This window comes from Haemaphysalis longicornis, unplaced genomic scaffold (assembly GCF_048455015.1).
Source record: "Haemaphysalis longicornis isolate Haplotype H1 unplaced genomic scaffold, Haemaphysalis longicornis Haplotype H1 scaffold_6, whole genome shotgun sequence".
Lineage (NCBI taxonomy): Eukaryota > Metazoa > Arthropoda > Arachnida > Ixodida > Ixodidae > Haemaphysalis > Haemaphysalis longicornis.
Window position 1 is genome coordinate 56,898,786 of NW_027526407.1, and position 12,373 is coordinate 56,911,158.

General features: G+C 46.8%; 1 protein-coding gene across 1 annotated transcript in view; it reads left to right on the forward strand.

Moving 5' to 3' along the window:
* Positions 1–2,983: 2,983 nt before the first annotated feature.
* Positions 2,984–12,373, forward strand: part of Pld (Phospholipase D) — a 120,436-nt gene continuing 111,046 nt past the window's right edge. The window contains exon 1 of the mRNA XM_077674421.1: positions 2,984–3,244. The gene's annotated coding sequence lies outside the window, so the exon portion shown is untranslated. The remainder of the gene's footprint in view (positions 3,245–12,373) is intronic.

Below are 12,373 nucleotides of genomic sequence, written 5' to 3' on the forward strand. Positions count from 1 at the left end.
ACGGCTGTTAGTTGCCGCGTCGGTGTAGACTGCGTCCGGGTCTTTGCCGTATGTCTTGACTACGTATCGCATGAGGCAATATTGAAGGCAGCTGAAAAGGCAGGATGCGGCAAGAAAGTTTATGATTACATCAGAAACTTCCTGTCAAACAGAACAGCCACGATTGGCATTGGAAACACTAGATCCGAACCTTTCGAAATGCCTAACAGGGGAACTCCACAAGGGGCCATCATCTCCCCAGTGCTGTTCAACCTGACAATGATTGAAATAGCCAAGAAATTAGAAGAGAAAGAACACATCGGCAAATCAATCTACGCAGATGACATCACCATCTGGACCAAAAGTGGAACCCTCTCAGAAAAACTACTGATCCTACAAGAAACAATCAACGAGCTACAAGAGCCAATACGAAGAAATGGCCTAAAATGTGCCCCGGAAAAAACTGAACTCATTAGAATAAGACCCTCCAAAGAAGAAATTCCCTCTGGAAGCATAGTAATTGACAACCAAAACATTCTCTTCAAACCGACGATAAGAATATTAGGCATGCACATACAAAACGACAACAAGGCCACCACTACCTTGGACAAGCTAAAGAAAACAACACAACAACTGGCTAGAGCCATCCGAAGAATCACAAGAACAAGAAAAGGCATGAGAGAAGAAGACACTCTCAAGCTGGTGCAAGCATTAATCATGAGTAGAATTACTTACAGCTTACCGTACCACCACATCGACGCAAATCAACATGAGAGGGTCGACGCACTCATCAGAACAGCCTACAAGGCAGCTCTCGGTCTTCCCATATACACCTCAAATGAGAAATTCTACAAGTTGGGAGTGTGCAACACCTTTCGGGAGGTCACAGAGACTCTCCTAGAAGCCCAGAAAGAACGACTACTGAATACCAAGACTGGAAGAGAAATACTGAGAAGAGCCGGGTACTCAGTCCACTCAGAGTACATACAGAGAACGACAGAACTTTCTCCTCAACAAAGAGCAAGCCTCAAAATTGCACCGATTCCCCGAAAAATGAATCCCACATACAACACAGGAAGAAGACTAGCACGAACAAGGTTCGTCCAAAAAGGGGGGAACGAGTGCGGTGTTGACCATGCGCAACCTTTAGTTCATTGTACGATTGGCATGGTTTACAGAGTTCCGTTGTCATGTAAGTCCGTGCATGTGGGCCAGGCAGAACGTTGTCTAAGCGTCCATCTCAGAGAGCATTTGTTTACGATAACAAATTCAACGGGCGCAAATCTTCCTTCACATTATAAAAAGTGTGGGTGTCACCCTTTGTTTGATGAGACTGTGGTGTTGTACAGGCATAAGGATCAGATTGTTGGGAACTGGTTGAGGTCTTCTTTATCAATGAACATAGTAACAACTGTGCCAGCAAATCGTCTATCACTCTACACGGCCAGGAGCATGCATGCGCTAATCGGCACCATATTTCTTTAATCCACTATTTGTTTTCGTGTACAAATTTTGTTTTTCAATAAAACGGCAGTTTCCAGTAAGTAAGTGCTTGAGTGTGTCCCTCCTGCCTGTACACGTTATTTGTGCGCTTTCAAATTTTGAATGGCTTTATGCCCTGCCACATACTATTTGCCCCGTACGCAGCTTCTTCAATGTACAGTTTCCTCACAGTTGCTCCTGGTGCCTCCTCATAAAGGGCCCCAAATGCCGCGTAACCTTCACAGCCCCTCGGACGATCTTATTCTGCCGCCGTCATTTGGTCTATCCTTTCTCTCTCCCTCTTCCGTCTTTTTTGGCTCACGATTTCACGCTTTTTTTTTTTTTTCCTTCGGCCGCGATATCCTTACGTTCTCTGTACAGAAGCGACGTTTCCCATTCATCTCCCGCAACGCAACTTAACTGCCCGAAGATCTACAACTCTGATGCGTGCACACGACATAATTGCGAGATTAACGCTATCAAACACACGCATACTAACGTTCGAGGCACTGCACCTCGCACACCCAGGACTGCGCTTCGGGGAGTACACGCCACCGGTTCGATCAAACTTGAGCAATGTTATGGACTCCTACACAAAAGGAACAATGGTGAAACGCTTTCAACTGCGGCCGGAGTGTATGGGGTCATAGCATCGTAATTTCAATTAAGCGTGTGCTGCATACTTAGACGAGAAACAGGGACTGCGAAAAGACAAACCACAGGCACGTTGGCTACACGAAGCAGGTGTTTTTTTGCGCGACAACGTCTGTTCGGTCTTTTTCCACTGTCTGTTCCTCGTCCAAGTGTGCAGCGCACGCTAAATTTGAATTCAAGATTATACAAAAATTGTTAACGTCACAATACTATCGGGAACGAGAATGACAGTTAGGAGGCTGAGGCGGCCACGCAAACAAGAATTCACGCAGCTTTAGGTACACAGTACAGTAGTATAAACACAAAAACTACAACGAACATAAAATAACGATGTTGCAGACGTTGCTGGGAAAATGAGCGCATAGATGCCCTCTTTCCCGCTCTTCCGTGTCTGTGACAGCAAATGCCGGAGACCGGCATGGCTGAACTACGCTGAGCTCAGACTGCAATTCTCTCTTGATATGCCGCAGCAGTGCGATCTCCCTAATCGGATAGGGAGATCGCCCCAATACTAGCATTCACGCATCTGCAGCTTCATTTGGTAGCAATCAACACAAACTGACACGCTGGGTGCTGACAGCGCAAATCGTTCACTCGGGCGGATCCAGGCGCCTTCTTCGGCGTTTTCCCTAGGCGCTCAAAAACAAGTCCAGTGACGTCACGTTTTGATCACGTCACCCAAGGATTTCTTTCCTTCTTCTAGCCCCCTCCGGACGGCTAGTATCCACTGAAAAATCGGAAAAGGAGCCTGGTAACACGTTCGCGTGAATAATCGGCATTTGAATTGCGCGCGCTAAAATTAGTGTCTTAAATAGGCCACAGATGGCGACACCATACTGTCAGTTTTAACGGGTCGACGAAATCCGTAACGAGCCCCCGCACCAAACCGTATCGTCCCGTGTCGGGCCGTGGTTTGTTTTGGGCGTGCGCTGACCGCCGTTCGCGCCCTGTATTTGTCTCGCACGAGTGCGCGTAGCAGTGGATAACACACAGTGCGAAAAGCGTCTTGAGATTCACCATCGGCCTTGACTCTGCTCGCGGCGCCGAATGTCGCCTCCGGCTTTCTCGGCGACTGAGAAGCCTTTGGAGGAAGTTTCGAGGTGACACGGGAGTTGATCGTCGGGCGCGGGTACGTTGATCTTTATTTTTGTTCGACTGCTGTGTGTCCGTGCTGTTTACATGTTCACTTATGCACTCTTCGAATCGCGGTTCGAGTCCATGCGTGCCAGCTTTGGGCGTAGGCACCAGACGTCAGCTACCAGTTGAACGCGGCTCGAAAGTTTTCGTGGGTCTTCACCCTCAAAGCTTGCTCAGGGCTGCACGATCGGTTAGCGAAGGCTCTCCTAAGAGGTCGCATGTTTCACGGTTAAGCGTCCGCGAACAGACAGACAGGGCTCATTCGTCGTGTTTTGTAGTAACATCAAAGTTAGCTACTGTTGTTAGTTGGTGTACGGCACTTGCAATTCATGGTGTTTCCGTACGGCGCGAAAAACGGCTGTCCCTATCCGCACGCCTCGCGCGGATTATTTTTAAAACTGTCCGCACGCCTCGCGCGGATAACTTTTAAAACTGTCCGCACGCCTCGCGCGGATAATTTTTAAAACTGTCCGCACGCCTCGCGCGGATAACTTTTAAAATTGTCCGCACGCCTCGAGTCCGAATGCAGCCAATGCAGCGCCGTGTGCCGAATTTCTTTTTCCTGGTGTTATTATGGACGCCCCAGTTTCTTCCGCACTCAACTTGGATGCTATCCCCGCGTGTTACGTTGTCGTGGCTGGTTATTTTAGTGTTCGCTAGTGCGATGATTTCCTTACTTAAACCAAGTGCAGCGTCGATCTGCTAACGCTCGGCTTCGCGTTGTGTGCTGTCCTGAGCCAGCCAGCTCACGGGTGAAGCCGGCGTGCTAAGCCCTCGTCGGAGAAACAACGACCACGACGACACCGACCCATCTCCTGAAGAATCGAGGACGAAGTTTGCCATCGCTAGTTCTGCACTTCCTATCCTACAAGCCACGTTGCAACAATGTGCCAGAGATCACCACACGAACAAATGCCGTGCTGTGATATGGCGAATACTGTGAGGTGAAGATGATTGTGTGCATCGGGGCGTAGAGCTCGACGTACTACCACATTCGGCTTGTGATTGCGGTGACGGCGTAGCACATGGTAAATGCGCGAATGAGGTGGGGCCGAGTGCAGGGTGCGTTCTCTGCGCTATCGCCCTTCATGTCGGCGCATTCGGCGGCTGAGTTCGATGCTTTCATGGGCAGCGATTGCTGCAGGCAGCCGTTGCAAGCAATGCGCGGTTGCACTAGTCAGCTACGGTCGCCTTGGCGTTTGTTTATCGCCCGAGGTTCTTTCTTTCAACGTAGCTGCTACCTGCGTAACATTGAAGGGGAAAAAAACGTGATTATCGCACGGAACTGATAACCTGAGCATGCGTGTGTGGTATATTCTGTGCAGACCTTGAGTTCTTAGTATTGTTCTGCTTGCTTGCTTGCTACTGCGCGTATTAGTTTTCAGGCTAGAGGAACAGGCACAGTGCCAAAGCGATACTGAATCAAGTGTTCATGCGTTGGTTTTGAAAACAACACGAGGTACGTAGAATAACACTCACAGCACAAAATAAAAACAACTAGTGGAAAAAAAAAAAAACTAGCGCTGTTTGCTGTCCTTTAATGTGCCCGTTTTTTTTTATTGTGAGCATTATGGTTTACCCACTAGCTGGCCCCCTCATATCCTAGCTGTGCTAGATGTGATGAGGCGTTAAAGACCCTTCGAAAACACTGCGTATGAAAAATCAGTCGACTTCTTGCCTATAAAAATTTAGTTCGAAATTACAAGCGCTCCATTTTAAAGCACTCGCTTTTGTGGAAACTGCTGTTGTGAGAAGCGAGTCTGATGCATTTAAATAACACACATCATTGCCACATTCTTGCTAGGTAGCGGCACATTGTATGCACTGCTATTATGAGCGCGTTAAAGCATTATAAATGCAGTATTCATGCCGAGAGAGCGAGAGAGAGAGAAATCTGTACTATATAGGCAGCCATAGTCCAGGTTGCCTGGCCGTCTCCTAATCTTCATTAGAAGACGGCCAGTCTGCAAATCTCACAGAGTTCCTCATTAACCCGAATGCCATGACCACCAGAAGTTCTTGCATCGACTTCACAACCACACATGATCCGCGCTCAGCCAGTCTTCCCAGGAAGCGTGTGGCGGCAGGTATAGTGGATGGCACCCCCAGAAGAGGGGTAGTACTGGTGGGGTGTGAAGGGCAGTTGGTTGTCGGTCAAGTGGGGCAGGAGGATTACATTTATATAGTGGACACGAGGCTGGGCAAGAAGGGAAGGGGTTTGTGCATTTCAGACCATAGATGCAGCTTCACGAGACAGGGTGAGGTGGGGGACCCGGAAAGACTGCTATTCTAGCTCATGTGCAATATGTGGGCTTGGATATACAAAGCTTCTCAGCAAAACTGTACACAACTCAGGATCTGCTATGATGCCTAAGAGGGCACTGGCAAGCATTTCATCACACAAGTTCTTGGCGTGTTACGTCTTTCCTTTGTCATTGTTCCAGCCATGCTGTTTTTTCCTGTTGTGCAGAACCAACACACTGCCACTGTTGTATATTTTATCACATGGTGCGACATGCGTTGACCCCTAGCCGAAAATTCTGTGTGCGTGCATCATGTGTCGGTCCAAATTTTTCTGTTCAATATACTCTATATGGTAATAGAGGAGCTAGAGCCAAAAGCAAACACTTCAAAAGCTGATAATTCCAACCTGTGCCACATTCACTCTTGAGAAGGGGAATTATATCACAGTCATCACAGTGTGTGCCTTTGAAAGTTCTTTCCAGAGAGGATGTATCCGTTAATCTTTTGTATTATGAGTGCATAAGACGGCACACATATTAAAAGAGTAGTTACTCATAATGTTCAGTTCTTCCTACGAGACTGAACTGGGCCAATCTTGTTAGACCATAGGCAGGGCAAGTGTTTCAAGATATGTACTCGCTCGTGTTGTGGTGTTTATCAATTTCCTTTTCTTGGGTTGGTGTTCTGCCTTTTTTTTGCACCGTTTTGCCTTTTGAATTCGTGCGAAGCTTGAAATTGTTTTATGAAACACTAAAGTTCCAACTTCTAAAAGATTACATACACAAGAAGCTATTTGCATAGTTGCTCAAATTGGAAATTTCATGTCAGTAGTCCTTTAAATCACCTTTATTCTTCACAGGGGCAAGGAATATGAGAACAGGGCTGCTTTCGACATAGGTGCCTTAGTAACAATACTCTTCACTCAGTACAAAGGAAAAAGTAAACACAAAATTTCGTTTCAGGTTGCTATAAAAGGACCATTACCTTGTTCATAATTTTGTAATGAAAAGGGAAATAGGTGACATCAGTGCCAAAGAAAGGTGCCCGGAAATTGTTTTCATTCATGTCAAGGGCAGGTAGAATGCAGTAGCTTCTGGTGGTATTATGCAAGGGGAGGGGTAGTAATGTGGAGTCATATGCGTGATTGTTAAACACATTATTGTTGCATTTTATTGAGTGCCGGAAATACCACAGTTGAAACACATTACATGATACAATTTTAATGTCGAGGCAGTGCTGTTGCCTAGCTCACCGTGCTTGTGATGTCAGCTTGTGAAATGAGAGCAGCCTTAGTAAAACTTTACTGAAAGAAATGCTGAAGATAAACTAATCTGAAATCCACTTTATCTCGCTAGTTACTTTTTTCCGAAAGAAATTGAGCACAATAAACCTTTTGCCCAAACAGCATTATATTGTTTTCATTTTTGTTCTGGATCATGCTCCTCACCTTTTCACCCACAGACGATAGCTCCGGGTGGTTGATGTTAGCCTCAACTGTAGCTTATGGTCTAGTTTTTAGGTGAAACTGTGCAGACATTAGAGGGTGTTTTTTGGATGGAATCGGTGGAACAGAAACGAAGAGAGGGGAAGAAACATAACGACGGTCGATGGTCTAACAACTCATGTTACACATGTTGGATTTATCACGTAGCCATAGCTTTAGTCATGAAAAACATTATGGCTTCTGAGTGCACGACAAACTTTCCCACTGCACTACAACTAACCTGAAGTTGATATTTGAAAGTGTTTGGTATTTTTCAGCAGGCTATTCGACCGAAAATGGTACCCTGGAGCCAATATTCAGCGAGTTCATACATAGTTTCACTAAGCCTGCCTGTGCAGAAGGAGCTAACATGAGGCGAAATGTGAAAAACATGCAAGATTTTTCAAGTGACAAAGATTTAGTCTCATCTATATGCATTAAGTTGACTTAATTCCTGAACCATATACTGGGTCTTTACAGTGACATTTCACCCTTTGTCCACGGATAGTCACAAGATTCTCCACACCACAGGAATACATGCGAGCAAGAAATGCCAGATTCCCTCTCGGGGAGTTCGTAGAGAGTCCAGGACTGATAATTGAAAACCCCTACCATTGTTGCATAACGACTTCTGTTGAGCACTTTTTGGCTTGCAAGTTTTTTCTACTCCCCCTACGCATTTTTTTCTTCCTTTACAGGTTTCCTTTTAGAGTAAAAAAGGGAGACCTAAATGGGATTGAGAAGAAAGTGAGCGAAAGGCTGGGAAAGGCAGTAAAGGAGAGGACAGTGAAGAGTAATCATAGCGGGAACGGTGCAGTGCTATCAGCAGTCTCTCACACAGGTCAACAACCAATAGACTACCTTCACTGCAAACACTGCCAAGAATGGCCTTGGTCCCACAGTGGATGATCAGCACCCTCCTCAGCAATAGGTCGGCCGGTCAAGACTGCATTTGTGTGAGAGGAGCTTCCTCCTCCTGGAAACAGCGCAAGGCAGGGAGTACGACATTAGAGGGCAGAGATTTTTGAGCTAAAGAAAACAACAGAACCTGACGGCGGTAACTTGGCAAGGATTCACATAAGGCGAAGGGAAAATGTGGTCGGCAAAGTGGTTACAAACATTCAGGCTGTGCTCTTGCAAATACCTGTATAGAGATCTTGAACAGCGACCATGGATACGCTGACAAACTCAAAGCATCACCAAGCTACTTCAGGTGCTTCACTGTGTTGATTGAACTAGCATACACGTTATCTTGGGTCGCACAATGCTTACAGCATTGATAGCACAACATACGTCTAAGAGTACGAGTACAGGTGACGACGTCTGGGTGGGTGAGGTTGCGGGGGTGATTCCCCCTCCTCTCAGTGGAATGGATACTTCTGTGTGCAACACAAAGTGGGTCTGAGAAATAGTAGCAATGACTGTACACCACCACGAGGGAAGGTGTTACGGTCAGAGAAGGCTCGCTGTGAAAATGAGGATAGAGCACCAAGGCCACTAGCAACTGGAGGAACTTCGCTCTTTTTTGCTCACATTTACAAAGTTTACGCCGTCACCGCAATCACAAGACGAATGTGGCAGTACATCGAGCACTACACCCCGATGCACATAATCATCTTCACCTCACAGTATTCGCCATATCACAGCACGGCATTTGTTCGTGTGGTGATCTCTGGCACATTGTTGCAACGTGGCTTGTAGGATAGGAAGTGCAGAACTAGCGATGGCAAACTTCGTCCTCGATTCTTCAGGAGATGGGTCGGTGTCGTCGTGGTCGCTGTTTCTCCGACGAGGACTTAGCACGCCGGCTTCACCCGTGAGCTGGCTGGCTCAGGACAGCACACAACGCGAAGCCGAGCGTTAGCAGACCGACGCTGCACTTGGTTTAAGTAAGGAAATCATCGTACTAGCGAACACTAAAGTAACCAGCCACGACAACGTAACACGCGGATAGCATCCAAGTTGAGTGCGGAAAAAACTGGGGCGTCCATAATAACACTCGGAAAAAGAAACTCGGCACACGGCCGACACGGCACTGCATTAGCTGCATTCGGGCTCGAGGCGTGCGGACAATTTTAAAAGTTATCCGCGCGAGGCGTGCGGACAGTTTTAAAAGTTATCCGCGCGAGGCGTGCGGACAGTTTTAAAAGTTATCCGCGCGAGGCGTGCGGACAGTTTTAAAAATAATCCGCGCGAGGCGTGCGGATAGGGACAGCCCGAAAAACGCACCCGTACAAAGTGCGCCCTCAAGTTGCCGCTCTGATTCCGTCAGCGTTACCGAGACGCATCCGTGACTACATTGCGCAGTTCTTAGTTTTTAACGCCCCGCTTAGTTTCGTTCAAGCGCATTTTCAAGCGCCAAACACGCCCGCAGTAGTGCGAGGTGTTGACGGCGCAGCTCGTGGCTCGTCGCTAGTCGAGAAACGCAAGCCGACGACGGACTGGAATTTTCGAGATCCGCTCTCCGCAAGTGTTGTATATTGTTGCTGTTTATTTTCTCTCTCTCTCTCTCTCTCTCTCTCTCTCTCTCTCTCTCTCTCTCTCTCTCTCACTCTATGACGTGATTCTTAGAAAGCTGCGCCTTCAAGGTCGGCATTCAGGGCGTCTCTGCGTCGTTCCGGAGCTCTCGTATCATCGCTGTTCATAGCGCGTCGTCGCGGAAGTTTAAACAAAACACAAACTGTGTCGGCACCGGCGCCTTGAATGTTGAGCGTTCGAGCTTCAACTGAAACTTCCTAGTCTCTGTTGAATTTCATTTACCCACACACGTGTACGTTTGAAGCGTGTTTCCGTGCGAGCCCGAGCTTTCCGCTACGCGGTTAACGTTACGTAGCAGACGATCTGCAGACGACATAGCGGGATTGTCTGTGAGAACAGTGAAGATAGCTCTGCGGGCGGGGTCCGTTTGTAGAGGATTGTCAGTCGGTCAGTGAAAACTTTATTACACACCAGTCAAAAAGGGAGCGTTAGGTGCTGCCTCCCCCCCATCAGTCGGCCGGTATCCCTTGGGACTTGGCGGCTTCTAGGGCGATACCGATGATCTTGCGCTGGGCTTCGGAGGTTCGGCTGAGGAGTAAAGGCCGACCTCCATGCAGCGAAATGTAGGCGAAAAGGCGGCGAACGTCGCCCGGCGGCGGCCGCTCCGCCGCCGGCGTCGAAAATACATTTCTTACATCTTGGATCGACGCGATAACCCTTGAAAACTGGCGTTCACTGACTGATTGCACTTCTTTTCATCAACGCCCCTTCCTGTTTGACCTCTCAGTGGAAACGTATACCGCGACCTGATATACATGCAGTGTTTTACACCGCTGGGGGCGAAACTTCTTCGTCAACTGTATCGGGTCTCTTTATCAGCTTGTGGCCGATAAAAACTTGAAATTTCTGCGACGACGATTGATCAAAATGTTCTGGATTGTCGTTTTTTCTCAATTGCGAAATTACAGACTGCCCCGAGCTATTTGTTTGTGGGGGGAGAGGGGGGGGGGGATTGCACGTCGGGGTCATTAAAAGAGCCATGTGGTGGAATACTGCGCTTGTTATAGTTCATGAAGATTGTAGGAGACTTGGAGGAATCCGCCACCGTAATTAGTGTAGAACATGGTGCGTGACGTTAGCTCGAGGCCTGTGTATTTTGTCCCGGTATTTGACTCCGTCCCATGAAGACCGGTCGCAGGTTGGGCAAGTGGTAGGTGTTCCTATCTAATCACAGCGCGAAAGACGAGACAAAAAAGTTTTTACTCAACTTAATTTATTAAAAACCCGTCACACACATTTATACCCACGCGTCGAACAACGCCACACGTGGCAAAGTTGCATCTTAGAAAAGGAAACGGAAATTAACTGTTAGTATCCAGGAACTGAACTCGTCCGGTGGTTTTTCTCCTTATGTCCCGTCTGTCGCGCTGTGATTAGATATGAAAAACCGGTCATTGATATTTTATCCCATTTAACGTTAGCTTACTGTTCCTGTTCGAAACTCAAAAGGTCGAATCAACTTCTGTCATTCTGTGGCGGGGATATTCGTGTAGCGAAGGCATTAAAAAAATAACGAATCTTAGTTCATTCCGTTGCATCCTACAGAGTTGGTTAACAATTATGGCAGAGGAGTGCACCCGCATGCAGCATTCTACGTTGGCTGGTGAACAGTTGGCTGTGTATACATTTAAGTTCTGTTGGAAACTCCTGCCTGTGATAATAACAAGATGTGATAATAACAAGAATAACAACAATATGTGATAATAACAAGGGATATGTGATAATAACAAGATAAAAACAAGAATGATGTGATAATAAAGTTGGTATGGTAATAAGCGCGCTTCTGTTGCCATAACGCGTACTCTGACGGCGATATAACAATATATACAGTCGAACTTCGTTATAGCGAAGTAGTATCGGCACAGTATATTAGTTCGTTTTATCAGATATTCGTTGTAACAGTAAAGGTAAAAATCGGCTCCAACAAATCGACAATCTGGCTCGCGCGAAATTCTAGATAATAAACGCGTTATTGTAGGCTTCGAACCAGCTATACACGAGGTAATCCTTAGCTGTCTCCTTTCGGCATTTCAAACTACAGTAGAATCTCGATAAACGGAAATTGCTTAATTAAACGGAATTGCCGCTTAAACGGAACACTAGCCTGTAAGTTGGTTGGGTTTTGTATTCATATAACGTAAAAACACTTTCGGTAATCGGAACTAAAATTTCCGCGTCGCCGTGTAAACGGAACCGAAAAAAGAACTTCTTGTCAGGCCCATTGGCGTGAGCATCAGTTTTTTCCGGTTGTGACGGTTTCGTTTTTGTTTTGTCTAGCCGCGTTGGCTCGTAAGCCTTGTCTCGTTAGTAGTCAGCCGTGGTAGCGCGACGAATGCAACATCGCAGTTCTTGCTCCAGTTGTTCGGTCTCGATTCAAGACGCCGAGGTTACAGGGCTCAGCTCCTGCCGCCTCGTTTGTGCTATCGTGGTGCTATTCATGCTTCAATACTGCGTTGCCGTCTTCTAAATTCGGTGGCTCGTAAGCACTCGCGAAGTTAAGGCCTCTAGCATCCGTGAAGATGTTCTTGCAAGGACTCACAAAAATTATTGGTGCATTTTTTAGGACACAGCGACTCATTGTTGCCAAATCAACTTCGTGAATGCTGTGCCTAAACCTCTTCTAATTTTCTTGCTTTCTAAAACACTATCAGCTGCATTCACCTTCTGGTGCATAGAGTTCCATAAAATGGAACTACAGTAGACTCTCCATAAACGGAACTTCAAGGGACCGAAAAAATCAATTTCGTGTAACAGGAATTCCGTTTACTGAGAGAGATGTGTGAAAGTACACATTCCTATGTGTACTCACTCTTAATACCATTTTGTGGAACTCTAAGCACTGGAAGGGAAATGTAG